We start from the raw sequence: 23,161 nt of genomic DNA on the forward strand, positions 1-23,161 counted from the left end.
CTCATCTATAAAGTGAGAATATTCATGGCCATCTCTTAGGCCTGCTGTGGAGCTTAAGAGCATGAGTTATGAAAAGCACCCAGGCAGTAGGGAGGTCCCTTCTCTTATCTTTGTTCTCCCTTCTCCTGGCTGAGGGGCACCATCCACTTATGTCACAGAACCAGACCCATCCACAGAGTTGTCTCCATGTGGCCTGTGCTGCCCTGGCCCTCTGTGATGACAAGGGGACAAAATCCTGGCCTGCTCCTTCCTGACCTGTGTATTAGGGTTCTCCAGGGAGATGGACACCTCACTGCGTGCTGTGTGCATGTGAGGAGCTTTATGATAGGGGATTGACGTATACAGTTATGGAGCCCGAGGAGTCCCAGGAGTGAGGTGGCAAGCTGGGGACTCGGGAGGACCCTGTTAGCTCGTGTCTGAGTCTGAAGGCCTGAGGGCAAGAGAGCGGAGGGTAGGAGCTCCAGTCCAAAACCTGGCAGGCTTGAGACCCAAGAAGAACCAACGTTTTCATTCAAGCCTGAAGGCAGAAGAAGACTGATGTCTCAGCTCAGGGAGTCAGGCAGGAGGAGTTCACTCTGACCACACACGAATGAGCCTGCTTGTTCTAATTCAGTCCTCAACTGACTGGGGAAAGCCACCCACATTAGGGAAGGCAATGTGTTCTACTCAGCCTGTTAATTCACATGTTAATCTCGTCCAAAACCACTAGCACAGACACATCCAGAATACTGTTTGACCAAATATCTGGGCACTCCGTGGTCCAGACAAATTGGCACATAAAATTAACCACAATACCCGGTACCTGTTGACCTCATGTATCAGTAGGGGCCTGAGTGAAGGACAGACACAGGCAACAGTTTTAGTGCCTCGGGGGTACTTTTGGGCACCTCTGGAATACAGCACAGGCTGTCTTCTAGGATGGACCTGTCAACTACTGAGCCACAGGGCTAGTAAAGAATCATGGCCAAGACCCATTCCAGCCCAGTGGACCTCTCCTGGAGGCAGAGACATGAAAACTTTGTCCATCAGCTGTCCTGAAATAATACTCACTATCTTCCACGTCCTCACCTCGGGGCTTACCAGTGATTTTTGCCAATGGTTTCTACCAGAAACCTGGGTATTATCTTTGTTTCTCCTGTACACTCCTCTTCCACACCCCTTTTACTTCAAAGTCCTGTCAATTTCTTCTTCCTTAATATTTCCTCTTCAGATCTATCACTTCTCTATTGTCTGCCCAGGCCCTGGCTACCATCATTTCTTGCTGCCTTCCTGCATCTACCTCCCCTGTGGGTTCCTTGTCCTCAGGCTTGCCCAACACAGCCTGCCATCTACACTTTCATCAGAGCAAGCTCTCTAAAATAAAGAAATCTAATCTTGTCATTTCCCAATTAATTCCCCTTATCAGCTTCTCACTGCACGGTAGAGTTTATAAGATGATTCCTTAAGAGCTAAATTCAGCTCAGACTTAAAAAAAAACTAAAAGAATTTGAATGCCTTTACACCTGAAGGGTGTTTGCCTTCTGGGTTGCCATAGTCTACCTCACTCCGGTTGTCTTACACTTGCCCACTTCCCTCCTTTGTGGCTTGCCCAGCCTCCAAATTCAGAGGCCCAGGCTCTTCAGCATAATATATGAGTCCCTTAATAATTGACCCTGGTGGACCATTCTAGAGTTACTTTTTTTTTTTTTTTTGGTACTGGGGATCGAACTCAGGTCCTTACTCTTGTGCAGCAGGCAGCGAAACCACTGAGCTAAATCCCCAGCCCTAGAGTTACTTTTATTTAATTCTACCCAGATACCCTGTGCTCTGTCTGCACTCTTCCACAAACATGCAGTTTTCTTGTACAATTCCATAACTTTCTTCGTGCTGCTCAGTTTGCTTGGTAGCCTTTTTCCTTTGAACACTTGGAAAATTCCTAATTATCCTCTCAGCCTCTATTCACATGCATCCTACTCTCTATAGTCTATGTATAAATTCTCTAAGACCCAGTTTTCTCTTCTGTAAAATGTATGCAATATAGGACCCACCTAATGGGACTGCTGTGAAGATTAGCAAGACAAACCATGCAGAGTACTTAGCACAATATCTGGGCTCTCAGAAGTGCCCGGTAAATCCCTGGCCACCTGCCTGCCTGGCATCTAGAGGTTTTGACAGTGGCAATGGCCATGACTGGGACTCTGCTGTCTGTTTCCGGTCAAGCTGCCTGAGTTTATCGGGCTCTTCTTATTCTCAGTTAAAGAAATAGGGAATAACTGGTGCCCATCAGGCAGTAAATAGGAAGCAGCCCATTGATAACCTGCCTTGATGGGGCTGTGAAAGACTGAGAGGAGAAAGATAAGGCCTAGAAAGCTCTATTTGAGAAAGCAGAATAAGAAATTAAAATCTGATACTATAAATATGTATAGACTTAGATTTTTAAAAATATACATATATGTATATTTAATACTGAAGAAGTTTACATATTTCCTGAGCCATTGCTCATGGCTTTGCACCTGGGTTGGTGAACCTGGGATGCTCAGGCAGAGCTTTGCTGATCTGCTTATGGTTCTGTTGAATGAAGCTCTTGTGGACATTTACTTAGGAGGAACCTGTCAATTGCAGAGCCACATGATAGTAACAATTATTGCTTCTCTTTTGGTACTAGAATGCTATCAAAAATGGTACTGGCTGCATCAAACTGGAGTTTCAAAAGACAAGCATGTATATACCATAGGAGAAAAGTGCCTCCCCACCCCAGCAGCAGACACGTGGGCGACATCAGATCTAAAGGTGTCTAAGGTAGAGAATATAGGCTCTGTGCCCTATTTTCTTTTTTTTCCCTTTTTATATTTTTAATATATTAAAAAGTAACAGTACAAATGCTGAGATTAGTATTTAAAAAGGATCCAAATTTTTCAAGGAATGAATTTTATGAACAATTTTGTAATGAAAGGGAAATAGCATCTCGATACATAAAAAGTTTTAAATATGCAGGGAAAAGGTACAGTGGAAGCAGAGGCAGGTGCTCCTTGGCTTCCTTCTTGGTCTAGAGCTACAGGGGGCACCTCCAGGACAATTAAGACTTTGGAAGCATCAGATGCAGGAGTACAGGGCTGGACACAAAACATTCTTGGCTAGAAATGCCAAGGCCATTGGCAACTTTGTGTCAAGTCCTAAAGAAATACACTCAAAAAGTTACATCTAGATGTACCCCCAAGAGCCTCATGTGCTCATAGGCTGCGCTCTTGAAATAGGACTGGATCTCGAGGTCTCTTTAGTCGATTTGCTGGTAGCAGCTGGAGCCTGGTCTGGGGAGGCAGGTCTCTGGAAGCGGGCCTCGGAAGGCGTTATCTTCCTGCCTGGTTCCTTGCTTTTCTCTCTGCATCCTGGCCACCACGACATAAGCAGCTTTTCTCCACCCAGACCCTGCTGCCACGCCATTTCTGTGTTTAAGACATGGTCTGAATCTTCTGAAATGTGAGCCAAAATAAACCTCTGCTCCTTTATGGTACAGATGTTGTATATTTTGTCTCAGCAATGAGAAAGCAACTCAGATAATAAATCAGTAAATATAATCCCTGAGTTGAACACCATCCTGGAAGAGTTATCCATATCAAATGAGCTTGCTATACTCTAGGTGAAATGCTATCAGAGACTGAGGAAGTTTGCTATTTTAGTGTGCAGTATGTAATAGCTATACTGGTGTTCACCGAGACTACTATACTCCTGTGGGTGGGCTATACTTACCCCCTGCCCCTGGATTTCAGGCTTGACTGTCTGACTTATTTTGCCTAAGGAAATGTGAAAAGAAGTGACACATGTCACTTCCTAGTAGACACTTTAAGAACCAGTATGTGCCCAGGAATCAGTGGTATAGGTGTTCCAGCAGCCCGCATCCCAGTGTGAGGATGACACTGACAGCACAGGAACGAGGTTCCTAGGTGACCCTTAATGGTCTTATTCATGAGTGAGAAGTAAAGCCAAGTTGTGTAAGCTACCCAAGGATATTTTGAGTGTTTCCGTTACTGCAGTATAACACAGTCACTTCTAAAAGCATATGTTTTTAAAAGGAAGAATTATGTGGCCATTTATTAGCTCCATGAAAACTTAGACATGTTCTGATTTTTATAGCAGAAAGACAAAAAGAAGAAATCCCCACAAATGCTAAAATATACCAATAGCTAAGTTTGTAAAGGAACACCAAAGACCCTATGCGTCCACTTGTAAGTCTTCAAATTTATTCATAGAGCTATACCTATGCCACACAAACACTCCTGCACACTCAGAAACCATCAACCTCCAACCAGTTCCATGGGTTGCGGTAAAATGGCACATGGAGAAGCCACATATTTGCTTCCGTTCCTTCAATCACATCCAATTACTTGCTGTCCCCGACTACATCTGTTGCTTATGGCTTTGTGCCTGTCGATCCCCTACCTAGAATGCCACTACTGTTCTCTCCTCTCAACATCTTATCCTTTAGTGCACACCTAGCAGACTTGGAACCATGCTCAACACCATCTCTGGAGCCTTTCCCAAGCCCTTCCCCGATGCCAGCTGATGACAGTGTCTTCCACATCTTCTGATTTCTGACCCCAGCGATATTCTAGGGACATCTCACATGTGACATATTCAACACCAACTTGTTAGCTTTCCCAAAGCCTGCTTCCCTTTCTGCAGCTTCCACCATGTCCATAAATAACTCTAACACCCACTTAATGACCAAGGCTGTAGCAGATCTTTCTGTGTCATCTCTCATTCTTTCCTGCGTCATCTCTCATTCTTTCCTGCCTCATCTCTCATGTGACTGCATCTGACTGAGATGGTGTGTGAACATTTTTACCCTTGTTATCGCTGTTTCAGTTCAGAACCTAATTATCTAGAACCTGCTTTAATCTAAAGGTCTTTGTATTCATTGTGCTCTCTTTGTCTTATTCATCCTCCACTCTACTGCTTATACTGGGATCATTTTGAATCACATGGCTGATGGCAAAGTTCAGTCATTCCTGTTGCCTTGAGAATCAGGATGAAACTTGTTGGCTGCCATCCTGGGCCTTTTGAAATCTCCTCCATGGAGTTTTCCCTACCACTCCTCTCTACTCTGTATACTCCAGCAACACAAAATAGATTCATAAATAAATATGTATATATATGTGAATATATATGAATACATACCCAAATATTCACATATATGCATCAATAAATGTGCATGAAAATATTCATATATACAAATAATGTATTCATTTACATGCAGACATCAGTAATTCACATGTGTATGATATGTGTGCATGAGTTTGCACATGTATGCATATGTACTTGTGCTTGCTGAATTTGCATAGTGTTTCATCTGCAGCCTTCTCAGATGACGCTGGACTTAGCCTGCATGGTCCTCTTCAGGTTTCCTATCCTCTGGGAAGCCTCCTGGATCCCCCAGGCAGAATCTCTGTCTCCTTTCCCAGTGCTCCCCAGGGCAGTGTTTATGCTTCTCTGAAACATTTCCACTGTCTGTGCCAGCTGTGACTGGAGAGTGTCAGTGATAAGTGTCATGAAGGCAGAGGTTGGGTCCTATTTAATCATGTCTCTTCTTTGTTTAATACACAGTGGTGTGGAGCTGTTCTTCATATATGTGTTCCAATCTATTTTGTTGTAACAAGCAGCTCCCCTAAATCAGGGACTTAGAATGAGAAACATTTACTTCTCACGCATATTGATTGTGTGAGTCAGTTGTGGTTGCTATAGCTATTCCAGGGTCTGCTCCATATATCTTCCTATTCTGAGGAACAGGCTGAAATATCAACCCCTATTTGGGACATGCCAGTTTCCTAGAAGAAAAAAACAATGAGATTGTTCCATGCAGTGGCTCCGTAGTTTACATCATGCCTCCAGGGCTAAAGCAAGTCATGTACACAAGTCCAGTGTCAGTGAGGAAGCCTTCTCCTGGAGGGCTGAGGGGCACCACAAGGCAATGATAATGAATAACCATGTCTAACATTCTCACAGAGTGAAAGGAATAAATATGTGGAAATTATAGTACACTGGACTGCACTATGTTTGTTAAAATAAATGACTCCTGCTGCAAATAAAGACCTGAAAGAATTCCTTGTTCAATTTCCTTATTTGTTGAACATCTGTCATTTTTGGACTATCCAGCATCTGGACCTACTTCTATGTGGTGATTTCCCTACTTTTTGAGTTTTGGTAGGAGTGAGGTCCATCACTCTTAGAAAAGTGATTTGCTGCTTTCCTTGGAGGAGGGGCCCAGTCAGTGACTTGGACTACATCAATTGATGGACCTTCTGAGGTAGCTTTGAGTCAAGAGCCAGTGCCTACCACTGGCTAAGTTGCCAGGAGCATGGAATTCTTGGGTTCCTGGTGGCTGCAGTGTCCACCACCCACAGTATTGACACAGTTTAGCAATGGTTTTCTACTGCAGTAAGAACTGGGTGATGTACTTAATGATCTCACTGGGAATCAGGTTCTCTATTTCTTCTGGCAATTCCCTGAGCTATCCAGTATCCTTTAATTAATCCCTCTGCCTGCATCAGCCAACACTGTTGCTTGCAATCATGAATCTTTTTTTTTTTTTTTTTTGGTACCGGGGATTGAACTTGGGACCTTGTGCTTGTGCGGCAGGTGGTGGAACCACTGAGCTAAACCCCCAGCCTATCATGCATCTTGTTGCATATATTTCCTTCCAGAGCATAGAGATTTTAAGGCATTAGCTTTGAAATCAGACTTCTTGGATTTAAAACCCTCTTGCTCCCTGCTACTTCCATACTTGGAGCAAGCTACTTTACTTCTACAAGCCTCAGTTTTCTCATCTGTAAAATGTGCATAATAATGCTATTTAACTCATACAATTGTATCAAAAAGTAATATTCGTGGAGGGGTTCTGGACTTACTATGATTATTGTTATTGGTAAGAAGACTAAATGACTTTATTAAGTTCATAATGTCTACTGGCAGCAAAGCCGAATCCAGAAGGCAGGCTTCCTGACTAAAATTTAGTGCTTGTGGAACTTCCTTAGATGGAATTTATCTTGTACACATAAATGAAAGGGGCTGTGATAAGAAAGAGCGTATAGATCGCTGTTCTCTTGGCAAGCAGTTTATAAAGCAGGTCCTCTGGCTGAGCTGTTGGTGGTCTGTGCTGCTGAGCTCCATTTTTTCCTTTCCTGTAGTGTCTAATGTGGGGATAAGAGAAGTTAAAGGTTTGACAGCACCTGGAATTTCAGAGTGTGTGTGTGTGTGTGGGGGGGTCATGTAACCCAGTTTCGTTTTTTTTTTTTTTGTACCGGAGATTGAACTCAGGTCCTTGTGCTTGCGCAGCAGGTGACAAAATCACTGAGCTAAATCCCCGGCCCCATGTAACCCAGTTTTGAAGAGTTTAATCCATGCTGTCCATGTGGCAAGTGCCTGTTTCAAGATTCTGGAACAAGTGGTGCAGCTTGTCCACTGCTTGCTACATGCCCATGGCCAAGGGTCCTTGTCAGCAGAGGGTGAGCTGTCACCCTGAGACTGCTTGAGACCTTGCGTCCAGTGGATTCAGTGGACTGTCTGTGTTCTTTTACAACCCCCAGAAAAACATAGTTGCAGTGACTTTTGCCAGGATTCTACTGGGCTTTGAGCTTTTCTGCGGTGGCTCTGAGGTGCTTATCATGTGGCACAGTTGGGAAGCCTTCCACTTGCTGTTGGAGGGTGGTTAGCTGGCACAGGACTTCCTGTTCCTGTGAGCAGGTCTCTGCCTCTTGGCTGTGCTATGCATGAGGGCTTTAGGTCAAAAATGACTGCGCAAAGTCAAGGGCAGCTCTCATCTCCCACTTCCCTCTGATGAAGGACCCATTCCTATCCCTAGCCATAAGCCCTATTAGCTACCGGAAGTTGTGTGGTATTTCAGGGACACGGGCCAGCTGTGGGGGCTCAGGGATGGGCAGGCCTCTCTTGGAGTTGGGAGGTAGCCTTGGAGCCTGCAAGGTAGGGGGAGATGTGTGTCTGACAAGATTAGTCTCTAGAAGGAGGAAATGTCAAGCTGAGGTAGGAGGAGGGGTGTACCTCAGAAGGAGGACTGTGGGGAAGAAGAGGCCTGGGGCTCTGTGTCTCGTGTCTCTTGCTAGGAGTGGGTGGCTGACATGGCTCTCAGGTCTTCCTCATTTAGGAGGCACCTGAGTCCCTGCTTTTTGTGTCCTGCTTTTTCTTGGGGACTCAGGAATGTGTCCTTGATGGTGGATGGGTTAGCAGGTTCCCATCTCTCCTCTGTGTGGTATGGTGAGAGAGTCCCTGTAGGGTCATTGTGACTACAGGAGCAGGTGTGCCTGCATGTGTGGCTCTGGCTGTCCAGGATGGAGAAGTGGCTGGCTTCTCTGGCAGGGAGGTGCTGGGTGGTCCTCTGTTTGGGCTTGCCTGAGCTACCAGTTCCCTTCATATAAACTACTATGAGAAATTACTGTCATTGTAGTATAAATTAAGTTTAGAGAGAAGGGTAACTTTGAATGACTCTGGTTTCTCTCCACTGAAATCTTCTCTGGCATTTTCTGATTGTGAATAAGAGACATGGCTGTTCAGGGTGAAGTAGGAGCTCAGAAAAGTGTTTGTTCTGTCTGCATTCTGTCTGAGGTGCAGTCAGAGCTCCTCTCGACCTCTTGAAACATCCTTGTGCTTTCCTAATGAAGTTCAGAGTTCCTGGGAACTGGAGAGCAAATTAGGGTGGCAGGATCTTGAGAGCCATTTACAGGCCTGGATGAAAAAGTAAGAGGCTAAGGAGTGAGTCTCAAGGGTGGCCAGACAGTGCTCTGAAAACCCCGGCAGGCAGAGCTAGACCTAAAAGTCCTCAGTCTGTTCTAGACTTTTCCCCCCATGTTTTTATATGTCTTATAATCTTTTTAACATTTACCAATTTTGACCCATGTTGGTATCCAGATGATCGAGACCTGTAAATGGCCTCTCATGGGGTGTGGGTGTCAGATGTGTGGGAGCCATAGAGGAGCAAAAAGGAGAGCCAGGAGGTAGTGAGTCTTATGGTTGGAGTAAGGGAAGACAAGATTCTCAAGTCCTGTGTGCAAGAGGAATTCCCAGCCTATGGATGACCATCTGAGAAGTCAGATTCTAGGCAATTCAGCCAGATAGCCAGGAAACAAAGCCTCATGTAGCCTTCCTTGATGGATGTGGACTGGTAGCCAGAGTCTTGGATGTGTTCCCATGATAGAGACTATGCAGTGATTGCATGATCCCTTTCTGCTATGGTTTGGATTAAAAATGTCCTGCAAGAGGCTCATGTGTTCAGAAGTTGGGTCCTTGGAAGGTGATTGGATCATGAGGGTGCTATACTCATCAGTGAATTAGTCCAGTGGTGAATTCCTAGCCGAATATGCTGTTAGAAGGTGGGGCCTGGTTGGAGGAGGAGAGTCAGCAGGGTCTGTCTTCCTCTCTCTCTGCTTCTGGCCACCATGTGGTGAGCAGCTTTCCTCTCCCATGGCCCTTTGCCATGATATTTCTGCCTTGGAGCTAGCTACCCATGGACTGAAACATCAGAAACTGTGTGCCAAAGTAAATCCTTCCTCCCTTAAGCTATGTATATCAAGTATTTTGTCCAAGTGATAAAAAGCTAGCTAATATACACCTTCAAAAAGAGAAAAAGAAATTTGTTTCCCCATGTGCCAGAAGTATGGTGTGCAGAAAACCTCAGGGTCAAGGGCAGTGGGGGCGAACTTATGGCACATGTGCTGCAGTGAGCTGTTTGTTACCACTGCAAGCTCTAAAACATTTGGGATCATCGGTCTCTGGAGTGTCAGCTGAGGGGCTGTCTTGGCCCACGTCACGCCCCTTGCCAGGCTGATCGGCATGAAATAATTGATCAAGATGAGAACTCTTCTTCCCAACCCATGGCAGGTCCAACGGTTTGCCCCATCTTTAAATCTCCCTCACTGTCACCCTTCACCAACTCGGGCTGTCCTGCTCCCCACTCCTGCTTCCTTGGCAGAGATGTGTAAGTGCTTGTGCATGCAGTGGCTGCTAATGCCTGGGGCTAGCAGTGTGCTACGGGGCAAGCTCCTCCCCCTGGCTCAGCTGCTAGAGAGCAAACCAGGTCATGTTGCCTGGGGATGACGCCCACTTGCAATTGGTTGACTCCCTGGTGATCTGGAGCATGTTACCTGTCCCTCTGTTCCTCAGTCTTCTCATCTGTAACTTGGAGAAGATAACTGTACCTTCTGCAGGACATTCTGGTGGAGATTAAATGAAGAAATCATTGTTAAGCATTTAGAACAGTGTCTGTGGGGCATGTAATAAGCACCTTAGGCTGCTTAAAAGATCTCATCTAGGGGCCAGAGATTTAGCTCAGTGGTTCTGCCGCCTGCCTTGCAAGTGGAAGGTCCCGAGTTTGATCCCTGGTACAAAAAAAAAAAAAAAAAGATCTCATCTAAGAGCTCTGAGCTGAGGACCCTCTCCAGGGGCCCATTTCTTGGGCAGGAAGGGTGGTTGATCCTTATGCCCCCAGGCCAGTTACTTTTTGGAACCCAATGCTGCATCTTGCTCTCAGTCCCCTTTGGTGGTGCCTGTCTGGTAGTTGGCCAGAGGACCTGTCTCAGCTATAAATTCTGCCTCCTTGGCTATAAAAGGCAGTGAGCAGCACTGAGCAGTGGCTATGTGGCTGTGACTCCTGTTGGGTTCCTGTGAAGATGCCCTCCGTCCTGTAAGCTGGATGCATAGTAGCTGGCCCTCATTGCCTTCCCTTAGCCTTGCCCACCTTTGGAAATAGTTCTTTCATTAAATCCTTTTGGCTAATTTCCCACTGGGACCCAGAGGTTTGGTCCACATCCTCTGGGCTGGTGTGACCAGGATGCAACAAAATGCTGAGCAGGATATGGGCTGGATTGCAGCCCATACCACCCTTAGGGGCACATGGTTGTGTTGGGTGACCTTGGGTTCCCTCTTTGTTCCTATTACCAGAAGCAGAACTGCCTGGGTTTGGTTTCAGCAAGGAACTATCCTGATGCTTTAGCTGTTGCAGTGCTGTCCTTAGAGTAGGAAGGGAATAGAAAAAGCCTGGAAATGCTGGTACAGGCAACACCAGAGACCTGGCTGGGGGATGTTCTGAGCACTATAGGTCTGGGGCCTCTTCTTGTTTTTCTGGGTCTGTGTTAGAGAAGCTGGTGGCCCAGTGCTCTCTCTGCTCCCAGAGGACTAATACCCATCTCCCGCACAGTTATCTATTGGTTCTGACTGGTTTCTCCACTGGAATCCTTTCCTAATGTTAGTCACTGACCACAGTGGCCCTGATTGTCTTGTCATGTCCCTGGATTTCCCGGAACTTGTATCTCTGTGTCTTGGACTCTGTGAGGAGGCCAAGGACTACTCTTGCTGTTTCAGTCTAGATTCTGGATCTATATGCCCTGAGCTTTAGCTCTAAGACTTCTGATTGGAAAACCAACCCTCACAATGAAGGTACCTGAAGACATATCATCTCCACTAGGAAGGATTCAGAGAAGCGGAAAAGCCCTGGAAATCCCAGATCCAATTAATAATTTCATCAGACAGTTCATTAGAATGCACAAGTGCTTAACTAAACAGAACCATAATCGAAGTTGTCAGAAGTGATCCATGGTTGTGGTAGAATTTTCTCATTCACACATCATTTCCTCTACAATTTAGTCAGATAACAAACACCACTTATCCTGTCACTGGCTTTCTCAGCTATGAAATGCAGTTGGTGTCACGTTGGACTAACAGCAGAGAAAAGGGCTTGGTTGGTGAGTGGGGTCTCACCTTGGGAATCAGCAAGTGTTGTGCAGCCACACCCACAGTCAGCTGGTGTCCTGAGTTCTCTGGAGCCAGGCCTCATGTCTACTTCTGCTGATTTCCTTAGGGCTGTGCATCTTGGAAACTGCTGGAGGGAGACAGCTCTTCCTTTGGGCCAGGGCCATGTAACTAAATCAGAGTAGGCACTGGGAGTAGATGCCTTCCGTTACACCATTATTGCTTCATTCCTGTGGCTGGAGCTCACGATGGTGAAGAAGTGCTTCCTGAGGAGGGTTGCTTTGGGAGGTTACCAGTGTTCTCAACTCCATTAGAATTGTTCATCAAGCCTTCTTCTGTGGAGGATCTTGGAAGCTTGGGGCCACTTGGGGTGAGGAGAGGGGCTCCGGGATGGCTCAGGAAGGACAGGCATGAGTCTGGGAGCCTTGGCAGGAGCTCAGCTACTGCAACCTCATCTAGGCAGCTGGTCTCTCACAGGGGACCCAGAAGAGAGCAACTGAGTATCTTAAATATGATTTCCGATGGCTAGATCTGTGTGGCCCCAGACCAGGATGCCTTCCCTGCCCCCTTTTGTCACCTACTTCTCCCTCCTCTGTGTCACCTTCATTAGTATCAGTTCTTACCACCTGACTTTTTTTCTTTGTGAGACAAGACAGGGTCTCCTTGCCAAGTCCCTAAGTTGGCTTGAACTTGTGACCCTCCTGCCTCAGCCTACCAGAGTATTGAGTGCCACCATCTGTGGCACTGACATGTTTTATGACTTTAGGCTTTGACAGTCTCTCTCTGCTCACTAGAATATAAGCTCTGGAGACTTCATTAGTTTTATTCACCGAATCTGACATGTAGGTGGCATCTGGAAAGAACAGGGGACTCGAGGGCCAAGAGACCACTGAACCTGTCTCTGTCATGCATAGGTATGACAGGTGTGAGACCTCAGGTTGGTCCCAGGCTCTCTGAATTCCACATTTATCCATAAAGAAGGAATAGTAATTCCTACCTCCCGAAGATGGGTAGTAATAGCAAACATTTACCAAGGGTGGATCATGTGCCCTGCCCTGTACCAAGCACTTTGCAAGAATGACCTCATGTCTTCCATGTGATGTCCTAAGAGAGGCACTGTTCCTATTCTTAGTTAACAGAGGGATGGCTGGACCATAGAAAGGTGAAATGACTTGCCCGAAGTCCCACAGCTAGAAAGTAGGAGGTTCTTCACTGGAACATGGGGTCTGGGTCTAGACTGCAGGATGCTTCTTGTGTGCTTGATGTGGAGTAAGCCCTGCCTAACATACCTGTTCTCCTTAACATGACCTGGAGTTTCCTGCCAAATCTTCTGATTTGAGTTTTCTTTTCAGTTCCTGGCCCTTTATTCTCCCCATGAACAGCCATCTTCCCTTGCCTCTGGCCAAGACCTTTGGCTTGCTTTCACCCCTTGAATCTTCTGGGCACAGAGCTCCAGCCTGCCTAGGTCTGGTCCTCCTTCTTCTGATGCCGCTCCATCCTGGCTGTCCTGCTGCTGTGGTCAGTTTGTTTGTGTCCTCCAGTCCCCTCAGAGCAGTCACATGGGAAGTAGCTGACAGCACAGGTTGGAGTTCAGGCCCAGGGTGGCTACTACTGATGGCTTCCTTGGGTTTGCCACTTATAGGACAAGAACAGGAAGGAGATACAGCACCATGGCTTGTGGCTACAATCAGATTAGGCACATTCACATGTAGAAAACTTATTCACCCATGTGATTGTTTTTCTTATCTACACTCAGAAATGCCAGTCTGGTGACCCTTGGCCACAAGAGAGGTCAGCCATCCACTTCTATTATAAAGTCAGTGCTCATGGAAGCTGTGTCTTGGGCAACAAGTTCAGGAGCAGTGCTCTGTAAAGGAACGAGCTCTGCCATTCCAGTGGGGAGCCTCTGCCAGCGTGTTCCAGGTAATTTTCCTGAAGGGTCAGCCTGGGGCAGGTAGTTGCAGGCAGAGACTTTGGGGATCCAGAATCTAGACCCGGTTCCAACATAAGCACCAACACTTACTTCCTGTGTGACTAGACCACTGACTTCATGTCTCTGAGCCTCAGTTTCTTCATCTGTAAATGGATTTGGGACAGAGATTCTCTTTAAGGGAAGGTGCTTTAGAAAGCCACCTTTCTGTGCTGACCCATTCTTCTGTGACCACAAGGCATCTCCTGGGCGGAAGGTCCCCTTTGTTTTGGTGGCTTATATTAGCCTATGGTGCGTCCAGTGTCCAGGGTCTGAGCCACCGACTGGCCATCTGCCCTGTTGTCCATCTGTGACCCATTCAAACTTGGGGTCTTTTATCTAAAAGTCCCATAAAAATCAGTCTGAAAGGTCTCTAGAACTGCTGGAAAACATAGTTTGGTCCCACTTACAACAAATGAACCACACCTTTAAGGCTTTATGGAAAATGATGTTCCTTATGAGCAGTCCCAGGAGAAATGTCACTGGGGATATAAACTGTTTTACTGTGGCCTGTGTAGGCATCCCAAGAAATAAACTGGCTTCCCATTCCATGAAATCTCTTGTCCTTTGTCTTGAGTGAAGAAGACTGAATTATTTGACAAACCAGAGCTTGAAGCTTGGCAGAGAAGAACAAGTCATTGTGCAGAGGTCCAGGGCACAGCCTTATGTTTTGGGGAGTGGTGGGTGTGTTATTAGTTTCATCACCCAGGTCCTCTGAGAAGTGCCAATCACAGCCTCCCTCGGGTGTGGGATGATGACCCATGTCTGTGAAGGAAGTAGACCATGTAGCCAAATGGGGAGTTGAGAAATCTCAAATCAGATTCTCACTCAGATGATTCTATCTGGGATTGCTCAGAATGGAGCAAGGAGCAGAAAATCAACAGATGTGTCTTGACATTCTGCAGTGTGCAAGTGTGATACTTTTTTAAGCCTCGCATGTATTCCTCCCAACCTTGTGATGCAGGTTTATGATTCCTGTGTTATGGAAGAGGAAGCAGTGGCACAGAGACATGAAGTGGCTTCCCTAAGGTCACACAGGGCATAAATACTAGAATCTGGATTTGAGGTCAGATCCATGTATTTGTGACCCCACAGTGCATGCTCTTCTGCGCCGTCAAAATACCTTTTTCTTCTCAAATGTACTTCTGTGGTCCAGAAAGGAGGAGCACCTCCTTTCTGGCTAGCAATGGTGAACCTTTTAGAAACAAGTGCCCAAACTACAACCCAAAGGCAACTTATTTATTACAAAGGGCTAAGACTGCAATTAAACCTGAATACTGAGGTTTTAGATTAGAAAAAACAACTCATACATTGACATCATTTGTCTTAAAAGAAAAACACAATAATATGTCCGCCATGGGTTTGCCACCACTGTTCTGGGCTGTAACTGGGGGGAAATGTACATGGAGCCCCATCTATATGTACTACCCATTGCCTTTATTCATGCTGGAGTGTGTAAACACACACATGTGCATGCATCAGCATGCTGCATTCATACACAGGCACACACACACACACACACACACACACACACACACACACACCTGAGTGACAGGAGGAGTTGGCCTTAGCATCCTGGGCCTCTGCGAGGCGTCCTTTTCCTAGCCAGCACCAAGTGTGCTGATGTCCATTTGATAGATGTCTTTCATCAGTAGCCAGAAAGTGGATAATACCACTGGGTTAAGGTACATAATGAGGCTAGGCCGCAGGTGCTGCAAACTCTCCATAACACCTTCCAGACACTTCCTGCACAGACTGCCAATTTGGGTGAAGGATCTGTCACTGAAAATAGGTTGAGTAAGGTCTGAGCTGGGCTGGGCTATGCTGAGGATATAGCTAATTTACCATCACTTCCCTGGGCTCAGAACAAAGTGTATATGGCTGTGTGTGTGTGTGTGTGTGTGTGCGCGCGCGCACGTCTGTGTGCATGTGTGTGTGCATGTTCTCCTATGGGAGAACCATCAGCTCCCCACTCCACATCCCACCCCTGATTCCTGTCTCACTCAGAGGGAGGAATTTCTATGCACTGGGGTGCTTGTCTTTGAATGACAAAGTACCTTGAAGGACTCCCACACAAAGCAAGGTAATCTGTCCTCCTGGCAGATCTGGGTCAGGCAGGGTCTGACAGCTGTGAGACCAGGTCAGGAGTGCCCGGCCATGAGACAGGCTGCTCTCCATGAGGTGGGAGAGGTCTCAGGTCACTAGGACATAGGGCTGGATGGACCCTTTCCTGCTGCCCACGGAATGGGGCTCAACCCTAAACTCATCAGGCAGGTTTCAGATGGAAAAATTGGCTTTCTTTTGTGGTGACTTTATGAGGAAAGTAGTTGGGAATCCGAGGTTGCTGGGTTCCCAGGAAGATTTTAAAACAAGGATTCTCAACTTCAATTTCTGCACAAGCTTTATGGAGTCTGTGAACACACACAAATTGTGGGAATAGTTCTATATGTGTACATATGGGTATGCATCTATGCATGAGAATACACACACATACACATATGTGTATGTCTCAGTCATTCCAGCTGGCTAGAAATTTATTCCTCACTGTTCTGGAGGCTAGAGTTCAAGATCAGGGTGTTAGCATGCTCAGGGCCTCTTCATAGCCCTCTTCTAGATTGTAGCCTGTCAACTTCTCATTGTATCATCACATGGCAGAAAACAAGAGAACCCTCCAACCTCTTCTTGTAAGGGCACTAATCTAATTCATGGAAGCTCCACCCTCTTGACCTAATTACCTCCCAAATCTCCCACTTTCAAATCCCCATTGCACTGGGGATTAGATGCCAACATATGAATGTGGGGGACACAGACATTCAGCCTTTAGCACAGTGTCTATGTGTGCTTATATTTGCATTTTCTGAGCAGTGTTCAGCCTTTTTCTCAGGTTTGCTGAGGGATGTGTGATCTAAAATTGGGGAAGCTCTTGTCAGTGAATTCTCCCCGGGTCTGCTCTGTGGGGCCTGGCTCAGCTGTACATTAGCCTTGGACATGGGGGCACAGCAAGCATGGGGCACAGCAAGCATGGCCCACAGTGCTGCACATAGCTGGGTGTCAAATCTGAGACCAGGGCTTGGGGTCAGGCGAAGTTGCCTGCAAGTCTTCCCTGGGTGGAGCAGGATAGCTGATCCTTCTGATTTTCAGCAGATTCTTTGGCTGGGATTTGGATATTCAGTCCTTGGATGCCACCCTTGGGGACTTCAGTATCATCCCCAGTGGAGAAACTCATATTCCAGAGGAAGGGCAGCCTGTTCCTGGTACTTCCAGAACTCTCGTCTACAGCCTGGCCCTCCCCTGCATCACCTGGTAAACACATGTCCTTATCAGAGCTCAGAGGAAGGTACTGCTAACTGCAAAGCCCACTGCAAAGAACTGTGTCTGCCCAGCACTGTCCTCATGAACGAGCAGTGGTGTGATATACAGAGCCTGCAGACAGTCCACCAGGGCAGGAGGCCGGCAGCCTGATGGATGGGTTGCCTGACTGGAGGCGGCACTCAGCTAGCACTTGTGCAGTGTCCTGCTCCAGGACTGTCGTCCGCCATAGAAGCCTGTCTTCAAAATGGTGTTGCAGTGTATCCAGCCCCGAGATTTACCCTGGCGCCACAGAGATGCCCCTTTTGAGAAAAGGTCACAGCATAGAAGAGGAGACAGATGGGCCATCAGGTCACAAGGTCACAAGATGGTCTGACACGTGGCTGGATAGCTGGGAACTCCTCAAAGGCAGACATTTTCTATTTCTTGCTCTGAGCCCAAGGTTAAATCTAGGAAATGCTACTACATGGGTAAATGTCTTGCACATAGTTCTCAAAGGGACTTTCTGCATCCCCAGTGCCTCATATAAAGACCAGCAGTTAGTTGTATTTGTGGAAGGTTTGCAGAAGAGACATGAATAGGAGATGGAACATGGTGAGACTTTATCAAAGAGGACACCCAAGATAGGAAGCCTTTAGTACCATTTCATATTTAATATTTCCTACCTGCCCATCTCTGAGGCCTCTGGAGAATATACTAAGACAATAAGTTAAAATGCTTTGTGTACTTTAGTGTCAGACAAAAGGCTGGCTGCCATTAAAAGAGACTTTCTTTGCCAGGGATTTAGCTCAGTGATTTTGCTGCCTGCTACGCAAGTGCAAGGACCTGAGTTCGATCCTCAGCACCAAAAAAATAAATAAATAAATAAATAAAAGAGACTTTCTTATTGCGAGAGTTTCCAAAGCCTTTCTTCCAACATTACTTTGTTTATCCTTATATATCACCATTGTCTCTATGGCTTGGTCGGCATGCTTCTTTGGGACAGGAGCTGACTGTGTCCTTGGGGCTGGCTTAGACACTTGACTGGTGTTCACTTGGCTACAGCAAGGTGTCTGGAAGGGTAGAGGCCCTGGCCTTTGGAGGCCTCCCAGAGGACATGACCCACTGGGCTGCATCAGGCCTGCACACCTTCTGAGTGGTGCTAGGAGTGGTCCCAAGCATAGCCAAAGAGGCAAGATTGCCCTCTTTGTTACCATGAACAAGATGTTCCGTTTTTCTTTTCCCATAAATTTTCCTTTCCCTTCTTTCCTTTCCCCTTCCCCTCCCACTTCCCCTACCCTTTTGGACCTTTTCTTCCTATTTCAAATTATCAATTATTCATTTTAATCCTTATTTACACTTTCCGTTTCTCACACTAGAGAAACTATTCTGTATTTACATGTGTGTCCTATTTATTTCACTTAAGAGTATGGCCTCAGTGTGCACCCATTTAGCTATAAATGTCTCTAGTTTCTCATTCTTTATGGCTGAGTAGTACTCCATTTTATTAAAAAACCACATTTGACAGAGAATGAAGCAGCCCATTTGCTGGCCACAGGGCAGTGAAGGTCTTGAGTACCCAAGCATGTGCCTAAGAGCCCATGGACAGTCCCTTGCTCTCTGGCAGTGGCAAGGTACGGGGGGCCTGGGCTTCTTGTTATTATTGGAGATGTGCTGAGGGTATGGAAAGGGGGAAAGTCATTCAGTGTCCAAGAGAACAAAAATAATCAGCATGATTCTAAGTCTTGTCTCAGTCATACTGCTTATTGAGTAGTAATTATGTATAGCCCATTGTGTTAGATAGACCTGAAGCAAGGGGAGAAGTAACATGAATTTTGCCCTTGGAGTTCTCAGCCAAAGCTAGATTAAGAAATATGGGGTCCTAAGAATTACAGTGCTTTCTTTGTCTCTTTTTCATGTATAATTCAAAATAAAAATATATAAAATTATATATTTATAGGGAAGGAATACCAGCAGTTCTAATTTTTCTCATAATGACTACTTAAATGTTTAAAAATATATCAAATTCCTTAAAAATGATTTGATTGTCAAGCTTCTTTGATGTCTGAATGTATGCTCCAGGTGCCCTTTGGGTACCCCAGCTCTATTTTTAGCTGGATGGGGAGATAAGAGACCCCTGGAACAGTGTGTGCCAACTCCTCTCATTGTCACAGACAGAGAGAACTCAGACGAGTTGGAGTCATTTTTTTCAACAAATGTTTGTGGAAGAGCAAAAATTTGTCCTTGGCCTTCAATGGTGAGTAAGATTTGCCATGCAAGGAAGTCACAGGAGAATGGGTGGTGGGGCCAGGGTCTGTTGGGCCACAGGCCAGGATAAGGAGCTTGGATTGTACTAGGTATTTCCTGAGAAACATTGAAAGCTTTGTTATTGTAAACCCATTTTCACCTTTAGGATATCCAAAGCCAGCCTTGCTTTGCATTTAAGAATATCTATAGTGATGAAGCGATGCTAGAGTAATTGAGTACTGGAAATTGCTTTTGCTGTGCTTTGGTGTAATGGATTTTTAAAATGGAGTTCCATCCTGTAAGTGCATCTATAGCAAAAAAGTGCCAAAGGCTTCATTATCATTAACCAGTCCCAAATGGGATTTACAGAGATATCGAAGTGAGTGAAGGCCAGGCCCCTGTCCTCCCATTACTGCTCAAATCTGTTAGGGAGGGATCACAGTAATTGCAGTGATTAAAAAACAACAACAATTTGGGGAAGCAAATATTCACATGGCCTCCAAGTAGCACCCCACACATTACTTATTAATTACAACGGACCAAATAACTTTACCATGGAGCAATGTGGCATGCGCAACCTTAATCAAGTAATCACACTTAGCAATATCAGTAATGGGACAAACTGAGTTTATGTGGCTTTTGATGGAGTATGATGGGAAGAACACAATATTACTTACATAATATTAGTGCCCAAAATTTCCAGCCTGAAGATAATAATGAGAAATTAACCAGACACATTCACATTGCAGGACATCTTACATCTGCTAGCATAGATTTTAGGAATGTCAGTGTTTTGAAGAAGAGCAAATAAAAGGTGTGTGTGTGTGTGTGTGTGTGTGTGTGTGTGTAGAGAGAGAGAGAGAGAGAGAGAGAATATTTTAGACCAAAGGAGACAAAAAAGATGTGACAACCAAATGCAGTGCTTGAGCTAAGATTGGGTTGATAATTCGAAAAATGAACACAGAGCTATAAAGGACATTAATGGAATATTTGGGAAAATGTTGATATTGAATATATATTAAATAATAGTTCTATCAACAATAAATTTCTTTGGGATAGTAATGGTATTGCTTTATACAAGAATTCCGTGATACTGATGATGTATGCATATATGGATGTATTTTAAAATATATTTTAGTGCCAATTAATTTTACAAAACCTTGGGTTTCCATGTTATTTTGTATATACATATGATATATTTTGATCCTATCTACCATTTTTCCTTACACTCACGTCCCCTGCCCACTTGTTCCCTTCCCTCCTCTTATCTAGTAATAATTTCCCATGTACTTCTACTTTCATGTCATCTCTTTTGGATTCCACGTATTAGGGAATGCATGCAATATTTGTCTTTCTGAGTCTGACTTATTTCATTTAACATAATGACCTCCAGTTCCATCTATTCCTGCCCTTGACATAATTGTGTTCTTGCTTATAACTATATAATACTGCACTGTGTATATATTCAAGGGCTTTTTCTCCCATTAAAGTAAGTTGAGGACATCAGAGCAGGGAATGGTCACATTTGGGGGTGGTCCTTGAAGTGGTGGTTTCCTTGATACTTGCAGATAATAAACTGGGGTAGGACCGGGGTGTGGAAGTCATGAGCATGAGCCTGAAGTTTGGAGTCTGCTCTGGGAAAGACTAGGGCTCTGGGTTCTGAACACTCGGTGGGTTTATACTTCAAACATCCTTTTCCCTTTAAAAGAAAAAAAAAAGCTCTGGCCATTCCCAACTGTCCAGAGGAAATCTGTCGCATGTGACCTGAAAGCTAAGGAGAGGAGATGGGCACCTGGCAGCTGGGGTTGGTGGCATCCAGAAGGCTCTTGGCTTCTCTTACTGGAACTTGCTCATCACTTGGTCTTGCTTCATGCACAATATTTCAGTCTTGAAAACTGTTCTCTTGGATAACAGTGTTCTTGTCACCCCAAGTTCTCACTAGGCTGTAAACGCTGATCTTCCCCTTTCTCACCGAGGTCTCTCAAACCCACCTTGCCTGTTCCTTCACCCATCAGTCCCATCACCACTTCCCTATCATTTCCACCCCCTTCTCAATCAGACACCACTCTAGGCACCTTCTTGGCTCCTCCTCACCTGAAATGCTGGCATCTCCTCCTGAAATGATGGAGATGAGTGAGCCTGGAAACAGGAAGGTTGGTTGAAGGTTCATTTAAAAAATAACTAGATCCTTCCCAGTCCCCTCTTTCACTTCATGGAGTCAAGTAAATAAATGCTGCCCCTGTTACCAATTTGGACAGAAAACCAGAAATGTATTCTGCCAGGAGAGTGAAACAGGATTTGGAGCCAAGCAACATCTAACTCAGCTTGGGTGTCATACCAGAAAGAGGGATTAGGTGAACATCTCCCATGCTGAATAAAGTGACCTCACCAGCCATTGTCTTCCCTGGGCACCTAGAACAGGGGTAGACTGATTTTCATACTCTGGTCGGGCAACAAGATTTTTTTCTCTGATCTACCTCGCAAAAAAGACCCAAACATGTTGAGAATAGGTGTTTTCCCTAATAATGGCTCATCCACATTATTTCACAATGAAGTTCATAGTTAGCAAATGCCCCACAGAGTTTCTAACTAGTATTTTCCTGCCTTACCCTTAAATAAGAGGAGCTGGTCAAGGATCAACAGACACTCAAAATGAGTGACAGAGAAAGAATATGAAAGACAACCTGAAGGAAATAGAAAATCCTGAGAGATGACATCCTTTAAAAATTGTTTAAATTTCCTCAAAGAAATAAGACATAGATATTACATTCAGGTGAGAAGATTATTTTAGAAAAGAAAGAGCCAAAACAAATCACAGCCTGAGGGAATTAACAACATGCTAGCAAAAATGAAGCATTCAGTGGATTTGTTGAAAGTTAAAGTTGACATATCTTTTAGAAAGTAGAGACATGACAAAAAACAGGTGGAAAGTAGGAGAGAAAAGCCAAGGTAATTAAAGCATCAGCCCTGTAGATCCAGTATCCCAATAATAGTTGTTCTATTATCAGAGGGAGGAATGGAGGGAAAGTTGCCACAGAAGTAACTTCAGAAAATTTCCCATAGCTGTGGCATATGTCAGGATCGAAAGAGCTCGTTAAGCCCCAGTTTGGGGCATAAAAAAGTGAATTTTTTGTGGACAAGGGAACCCTCATACAGAAAAGACTTAGGAATGAAACAGCATAATAGGGTCAGATGACTCAAAAACAATGTTGAAAGCTAGAAAAAGATAAAGCAATGCCTTTAACATTCTAAGGGGAAATAGTTTACAACTTGGAAATCTATACTCACCTACACTATCAAGTGTGGGTGTAGAATAAAGTCATTTTCCAAAACGCACAAGGGAAGATGGTGGGGAAGGGAGGTAGAATGTGTTTGTGTGGGAGAGTTAAACCTTCGTCTTCCACTTGGGAAAGTCAACAGAGAATACTTAAAAGCTAGAGAAAGAAACAGGAAGAAGTAATGTATGAATAACATATAGACATATGGCAATACATCTGAAGAGAAAAATCTAGAAGAGTTCAAAATGTTGCACTAGAGGAAAGGAAATTGTTGGAAGTTAGGAGTTGAGACAGAACAGGGTACTCCTGTAGAAAGGATATTTTAAAGTAAGATTTGCAGAAGAATTTGATGCTTTAATCTGCGTGCATATATTCTTTGATAAATATAAGAACTAAAACGTTTAGGTGGAAGAGGAGAGGAAGGGGAAAAGATGAAGGAGTCAGATGAAGCAGAGGAAGAGTAAGAAGAAAAGGAGGAGGAAGTAGAAGAGAAAGAGAAATAAAAGGACAGTGCACCAGGGCTGGTGGCTGGGAGACTGATTTGGTTCTGGTTTCTCCGGAGACTTGGTTTCTTTATTTCTAAGATGGGGGAAATGATGTCTTCTTTGGTGGGTTTTCTGACAACTAAATGCTCCTGCGATAAAATAAG

The 23,161-nt window shown here is 45.0% G+C and overlaps 1 protein-coding gene and 1 pseudogene across 4 annotated transcripts in view; both read left to right on the forward strand.

The window, feature by feature from the left end:
* The window catches only part of Galnt18 (polypeptide N-acetylgalactosaminyltransferase 18), a 343,509-nt gene that overhangs the window by 100,622 nt on the left and 219,726 nt on the right, over window positions 1-23,161 (forward strand). The gene's annotated exons all lie outside the window — the stretch shown is intronic.
* The window catches only part of LOC147827990 (serine/threonine-protein phosphatase 2A 55 kDa regulatory subunit B delta isoform pseudogene), a 152,124-nt pseudogene that overhangs the window by 95,893 nt on the left and 33,070 nt on the right, over window positions 1-23,161 (forward strand). The window contains exon 2 of the transcript XR_015451447.1: window positions 1-23,161. This exon is cut by the window's left edge and continues 77,204 nt beyond it; it is cut by the window's right edge and continues 33,070 nt beyond it. The product of XR_015451447.1 is annotated as a serine/threonine-protein phosphatase 2A 55 kDa regulatory subunit B delta isoform pseudogene (transcript).

Source organism: Heterocephalus glaber, unplaced genomic scaffold (genome assembly GCF_053883595.1).
Source record: "Heterocephalus glaber isolate CG9 unplaced genomic scaffold, H.glaber_assembly_v1.0 deba00001428, whole genome shotgun sequence".
Classification (NCBI taxonomy): Eukaryota; Metazoa; Chordata; class Mammalia; order Rodentia; family Bathyergidae; genus Heterocephalus; species Heterocephalus glaber.